Raw genomic sequence first — 7,387 nt, forward strand, 5'->3', positions numbered from 1 at the left:
GACGGTCGAGGCTACCGGTGCTGGCTCAGGAACGGTCGAGGCCACTGGCGCTGGCTCAGGGACGGTCGAGGCTACAGGCACGATGGTAACCCGACCATGTAGATGGTTTTCAGGGAAGCATCGTCGAACCCGGTGTGGATGGCGACAGTGGAGAAGAGCCGTGAGTACTCGCAAACGGTCAACTTCGCCTGGGCCAGTTCGGTGAAAACCGCTGCTAGATCCATCTTTGGTCGGTCTTTCTGTCACGATTGCAGGTGAAGGCAGACACGGGACAAGGATCTACTTGCAGTGGAAAGCTTTATTGAATAACAAAACAAACACGAACAAAGAAAACATCCACGATGGGAAAAGGTAAAACAAAACACGGAGGGCATACAAAGGGTTAAACGGGAAGTAAATAAAGACAGAGAGCACGGATAACAGGCGTCCACATACATCAAAGACCGACAGGGGAATGGAGAAACAAACGGGATTAAATACAGCGACACAGGAGGATAACAAACGATATTCAATTGCAGACAATAACGCTGTGGCAGTGGTGATGAGGGCCGGGAACCATGGGAAATGTAGTTTGTACACAGACAGTGAAACACAGGCCGGACAACAAGGAAAACGTGAAATGGAACGTGAAAAGTGGCATGTGAAACAGAAAACCCGGGGCAGACAACACAGGAACATGACAGTATGACGCTAAACTTCATGTTACAAGTTTAATTTAGTTGGTTATTATGTTTTTATTTTAAATGGTTATTTTATTTTATTTTTATTGTAAACCACCAGGTAACTTATGCACGTCTTTTTTTAGCCTATAACTCTGACACTTTTTGAGGACAATTCTGTTACATTTATGTCTCAAAATGATTCGTATTCATGTTTTTGCAGTTAAAGAAGAGCTCATTTAAATGTTCTTTTGTTGATATTTAAAGATTTCAGACTGACTGCAGAAGAACGCTGCTGTCGCTCAAGCAAATATCAATTATTATGATTTTTTGTTTATCTTCTGTGGCAGCAACTGCGAGACTGCCCTGCATTGTGCGGTTTCCTGCAAATTAACTAGAAAATCATGTCTGTGACAACATGGCCCATAATATTATCAGTGGGCTTTTCCAGTGTTTTTGGATGTAGCATTTGCAGTCAAATTGTGAAACATTTCTTCTCAGCGAGTGCTAATTACTACTGTGTTGACTCATTTGTACAGTATGTATTTTCCCAAATCAGTCGGCAGATAGAGAAAAAAATATTCAGACAGAAATGTCAGTATAGACTCTTATTTCTTTAGATAGGTATAATTTTAAATAAAACTAAATTAAATTGAATAGAAATATGCTTCCATTCTGAAACCACTTTGAAGTCTGTTCAGTGGGATACTAATCATAAAATGTGTCTATGAAATGCAACAGAGGTGTTTTTGTTACATTTATATTGCAACTATTTTACTATCTTAGTTGTGAAGTTTAAGCTTAAAAATAATTTATGTTGAGATTAAGGTTAAAATTTTATTTCAGATTCATGGGCAGATTCATTCGGACTTTGACTCAACTAGGACTCTGCCTGTTATTGACTCGGTCTTTTTGTTTGATACATTTGACACATTCCGCTCTAGTCAGTTGCGGACGCTGGTAGAGGCAGAATATGAGAGCAGCATGAGGCAACGCGTCCCTGCATTCAGATGCGCGTTCTGCTCTCTGTTCCAAAGAAATTGCGAAATATGCAATCTTCAATCCACTTATATGCAGTAGCGATTTCGCTTAGTTTTACTAAAAATCTGTATACACGAAGGAGGTTTGAATTGTGAAAATTCTGTGAAAAATTCACAGTGAAGAATTTTAAACTCTTTTATAATTTAATGCAAATGTTTTAATTGCAAACGATATTATCAGAAAAACACTTTGAGTAAAAGGTAGTTGTCTAGAAGGTGTTTGTTTCCACTGCTACGAACAATGTGAATTTAGCCTAATTAGATTTAACTGTAACATGTTCTAATCCAGTGGTTCTCAACCTTTTTGACTCCAAGGCCACCCACTGTCCAAGACAATCTTTGAAGGGCCCCTCGCCTGTAACTAGACATGTCTGATTAAAATAATTGATCATGGATAATTTTTGAAGTTTCAGAAAGAGTCTGTTTATAATTTGTAGGCATACATCTTAACATTTCAATTAAGTTTAATTATTTTAATATTTCCTATTTTAAATTTATTTTAAGTCAACTTGAGGCCCCATTGGAAGTGTGCTGAGGCCCCCTAGTGGTTCCTGGCCCCAAGGTTTAGAACCAATGTTCTAATCTATAAAATAACCACCCCCGCACATATATTTCTTACATTTCTAGCTGTTTATTTTTCAATTTGTTTTTTCAACGAATTGCCAACTTGCCAACTGTCTAAGCCATTTTAAAATTTAAGAGAAAGAAAGAGAGTTCAATGTTACTTTTGCGTGCATGCAATTATTTATAGATATCTAGTTAGTACAAGTATTGAAAGACTATTTACAGAAAAATATGTGACAGGCAGCAAAATAGATAATCTCATCTCTATGCAAAAATGCATATTCCAAACAAAACATTCCACAATAGCAATGATGATGAGAAAATTTGATAACATTTGAAATACATTGTAGAGAGATTAGACAAGTGTCCAGACATTTCATGATTAAAATGTGAAAAGAGTGATCATGCACAATGTTGCAACAAGTTTTGGCTCATTTATGCTGGAGAAACTGAGGACACTTCTGTTTTACTGGTGGACACAGTTGAGGACTCATCATTTCCAAGAGGGTTCTTTCCACAGAAGAGGGTGGTCAGCATGCAGCTACGGAACTGGAAAGAAATATTGTAAATCTGAGTTATAAATGTGCCACTACAAAAACAAACAATAAAGGATATTAGCATGTTCTGCTGGTTTTATCAATAGGCTTCAGGGTCACACTTTACATTACCATTTTACTATATATATATATTTATGCAAGTAATGACTAATACTACCAAATGTAGGATTATTTTGAAGAGCAGCTTGTAACTGAACAATGTTTATTTTTTTCATTACATGTGTATGGTATATGCAAAACAAGGAAACTGATATGTAAAGTGGTTTTGGAGTTAGCTACTTATGTATCATGAAGAAGTAAAAAGCTCCCACCTGTTTGTTGAGAAGCACATAGATGATAGGGTTAAACAAGGCTGAGGACTTGGAGAAAAAGGAAGGAACTGCCAGGGCTTGTGCAGAGAAGGCAGCTCCTCTGTTTAAATATATCCAGATAGCAAAGATAGCATAAGGAACCCAAGCTACCAAGAAGCCCAAAACCATCAGGATGACATTCATGTAACTTCCTTTTCAGCCTTCTGGGTGGATGCTGAATCCTGCTGTTGAGCTGCAGCCTAGATATTTCATGATTGAAAACAAGATATATTAAAATATTGATCATGATGATATGTCTTTAATGGGTGTGATTTAAATATACTTAAATAAAAAGTGGACTTACAGCCTTAACTGTGCAGACAAGGTTTCCGTAAGTGAAGAAGATTGTAGTAACAGGTACTAAGAAATGGCAAGTGAACAAGTACATGAGATATGATTCATTATTGTACACAGGGCTAAGGGTGTAGTAATCTGGTCCACATGATGTCTGGAGACCTTCAGGAATGTACCTGTGTAAAAAAAAATAATTATTGAAGATTATTTTAACCAATTTCACAAGGTTCAAGGCCAATCCAAATATTTGGCTTTGAACACATTTCTGTTTGTCAAATAGGTTTACCTGGACCAGCCTACAAGTGGGGGCATGGCACAACTGCAGGCCATGGTCCATGTGAAAGAAATGCCTGCTATTGCATGGTTTGAAGAGAATTTGAAGCTTCCCATTGGCTTGCAGACCACAATGTACCTCTCAACAGCAAGCACCACCAGAGACCATAGAAAAACCTGTCCTATTAGTGCAGCAGATAAGAGTTAAATTAAGATTATATTGCTTTGCACAATTCTGGATTGAGGACTGAAATATGTAAAAACAAAATTCATCCTTACCACCAAGTGTTGCAAAAAATCCCTCCATCATGCAAGCAAGAGGCCCTAATGCCATATAGACAACCATCAAGCAGTAGAAAGAAACAGTGAATCCAAAGATCACCATAATTGTGCCAGCAAAAGCTAAGTTGACCAAAATGAAGTTGAGAGGCTGTCGTAGTTTCTTGTGTTGAGCTGTGACCACTAATGTCAGCCCATTGATCGGTAAACCAAAAATAATGAGTAAAAACATATAAAAACCCAACGCCTTGAATTTCCATGGTTCTGCTAAATAGTACTGTGTGTACTCAAAAGGGTTCCTGACAAGCCCTGTCCTATTTGACATGGGTATGTAAAAGCTTTCACCCTCTGTGCCATTCATCTTAAATCAGAAAGTTGCAAGCTACCACCAGAAGAGTCCAAGTTAAGTCACCACCGCCATCTGCATACTTATATACTTTTTCTAGCAAGCACCAAGGGGGTATGAGGGGAGCTTTCTTGTAACCAGTAAGGAGATTTGACTTCAGTCTTAAAAACTGTATTGACCTGTCCGACCTTCTTTTTTATATGATATCCATCTCCTTCCCCTGAGATTAGTGGAAGAGATTAGAAGAGTTCCAAGTGCCACCTAAGCATCTCACATGTTTGCACAAGCATAGCATACTCATCTCATATTACCCTCTCTTTAGTATGTCATGATCCTCTTCAAGAGTAAATACAACCAACTCCAACTTAATGATAAAAAAAAAAAAAAATTACGTTAAAGGGATTCTGAGTAAATACAACCAACTCCAACTTAATGATAAAAAAAAAAAAAATTACGTTAAAGGGATTCTGTTAATGACCTAATGTGAATAAAGGCACATTATGCCTTAAAATAAATTAATTAACAACTGAAAAAAAAATCCCATTGGAAAAATGAAAGTTAAATAGCTTATAATTAAAAATAGCCTAATTCTGGATTTTATTTAAAAATATATATAATAATTTAATATAGCAGAAGCTGTCGATTTGATGTTACAAATTTTCATCAGCCCAAATATTCAGAAGACCCCTGCTTTTGTCTAATTACCAGTACTGACGATTCTCCATTCTCCATTGATCTGTTGAGATAAGTTGGTAGCTAGTTATGAAAAATTGGGAAATTGACACTGACCACGCCTCAATACCCAGTTGGCCTTTTTTAGCCCAAGGGTAATCGACGGGCCAAAGGCCATAGGCCATTGGACCAGAGGAGGCATAATGAAGCCTCGGAAGTGACAGTTGGAATGCAACTGTACCTGGCACGCACTAGCACACTTTCATTTGGCCCAATAGTGGAAACACGGCTAATGTGGCCCAGACTCTATGCCGATAATGCAAAGTCTATCTCTAAAAAACAGTTTGAAGTATAAAAGATAGACTAGGATCTTTGTGTCATCTTTGTGTTGCCTGTATATCCATTAAACCCTGACCACAAAAGTAATTTCGACTAACCAAAACTGTATGACTTGCCAACTCTGTATGTCTGTGAACATTGAATGGGATACTCACCAGTCATATCCATATGGACAACGATCATAGAAGATACATTCTTCAGCATTGCTCTTCTTAAGTTCAACCAAACAAAAACTGGATACCTCAGCAAGTCCACTTCAAAGCCACCAGACTGTATACATAGAGTATCTAGAGAGTTTGGTTTTACTAATGGTGCCTACACACTATGAAAATTTCAGGCAGAGCGCTTGAAAGTTAGGAATGCATAAGCTCCATTTGGAGGATGTGAGAAGAGCCTTATCAGTTTTAATTTAAATGGGCATACAGCGAATTGGATTTCCGAAGGCACAACCAGACCAGCCTGTCAAAAAATTATCTTCAGAAACACTTCCTGTTTCCTTTTCCGTCATTCCAACACACCATCCCCATTTAAATAAATCTGTTTGCATATCATTAAGTCCAATATGTAGGCACCCTAATTCAATCGGCTCTATCTGAATAGAATTTTCTAAGCTACAAAAACCTCAAGTCAAAGTTTTTCCAATTTTCAAGAAACATGCTGGTCCATTCTGGTCTGTTTTTTCAGACTAGTTGCCATTATACTTAGAAAATTAAATTGAAGTTAACTTTTATCATTAGTTTACATGTGTGTTATTTAGGGTAACATTGTAATTTGTGCTAAATGCTTCCTCTTACAAAAAAACAAAAGTTCTGTCAAACTAGCCACAAATTTGCCATTTTTTCACATGCACATGAGCTTGTGATTCACCGCAAATGTTTGCCAGATGTTTGCATCTCTTCACCGGTAGTGGTGAACCTGCAAAAAACTGCAATGGACAATTTGTTGCGAGTTTGCCGCAAAGCTCATTTGCATTTTAAAATAATAATTAATGATGAAACTGCAGCAAATTTCTAAATGTTTTTATGGGACAAGTTGCCAAACATGTTGTACGTCACTTGTTTCTTTAAAGCTGAAGTGTGTAATTTCATCATTCCCCATATTACATTGGTTGAACAAACAGATAATCTTAACCAAATAGAGCAATATTTTGAAAGCTCCACAGAGTCACAGTTTAACATTTTTTGGGGGGATTCAACCTAAAAATGTCTTTACTCATAGATTTCTATGCATATTAAGCTGAGATAGGACCAGTTACTGAAATTACACTGTGGAGCGGAGGGGGGCGTGGCCAGGCTAGAATGTTGCACGCCCGGACCCCAATCGGCCTGATGGGGCGCGTGAGGGATAAAGGTGGCTGGTGACGACGGTTCGAGAGAGAGAGAATTACGGGGATGTAGTATGGACATCTCAGTAGCATGGACATCTCAGCAGCATGAGTTTTTGTTGTTTCAAAATCCCTAACCCAACCTAAATGTAACACTTTGTAGACCACTTCCAAGTACGTGTAAACAATAAGAATGCAATGGCCCTGAAGTATTTCAAGTAGCATCGATCCAGGACTGTCAAAATAAAATGACTAGCCAGTCCTTCTAGAGACAGAACAAACAAGATGTTTGCATAAACTGAAAATAAACAATGAGGTGTCATTACCAGATCTTTTATAGTCTCTGAGTCAACACATTTTGTCAAAGAACATCAAACGTTTACCTGAAGTGACTTATCCAGACGTGTTGTTGATACTGAGCATGTCTACGCGAGAGAGGCGATGAAACTGTATCGTTGTTAAGATGCTCACAATAATTTTCTCAGCGGCAAGGAATATTGGATCGCTCCTGTTATTATCAATGAAGCCGTTCAATAAAGCTGTCTACATGGCCTGCTGACAAGGTAAGGATTTACTTTTCTAGTCTCTTTCTTATGTATAAAAGCATCTGTTAACGGTAACTAAATCACTTGAGCAGCTTTATTCTTTATAATGGGAGCGATAGTCACTTTTAGAGCTCCTTACAATCGG

The 7,387-nt window shown here is 37.9% G+C and overlaps 1 pseudogene; it reads right to left on the reverse strand.

Annotated features, from left to right (window-relative positions):
• Positions 1–2,698: 2,698 nt before the first annotated feature.
• Positions 2,699–4,377, reverse strand: LOC127646203 (green-sensitive opsin-1-like; annotated as a pseudogene).
• Between the last annotated feature and the right edge of the window lie 3,010 nt (positions 4,378–7,387).

Source organism: Xyrauchen texanus, chromosome 7, assembly GCF_025860055.1.
Source record: "Xyrauchen texanus isolate HMW12.3.18 chromosome 7, RBS_HiC_50CHRs, whole genome shotgun sequence".
Lineage (NCBI taxonomy): Eukaryota > Metazoa > Chordata > Actinopteri > Cypriniformes > Catostomidae > Xyrauchen > Xyrauchen texanus.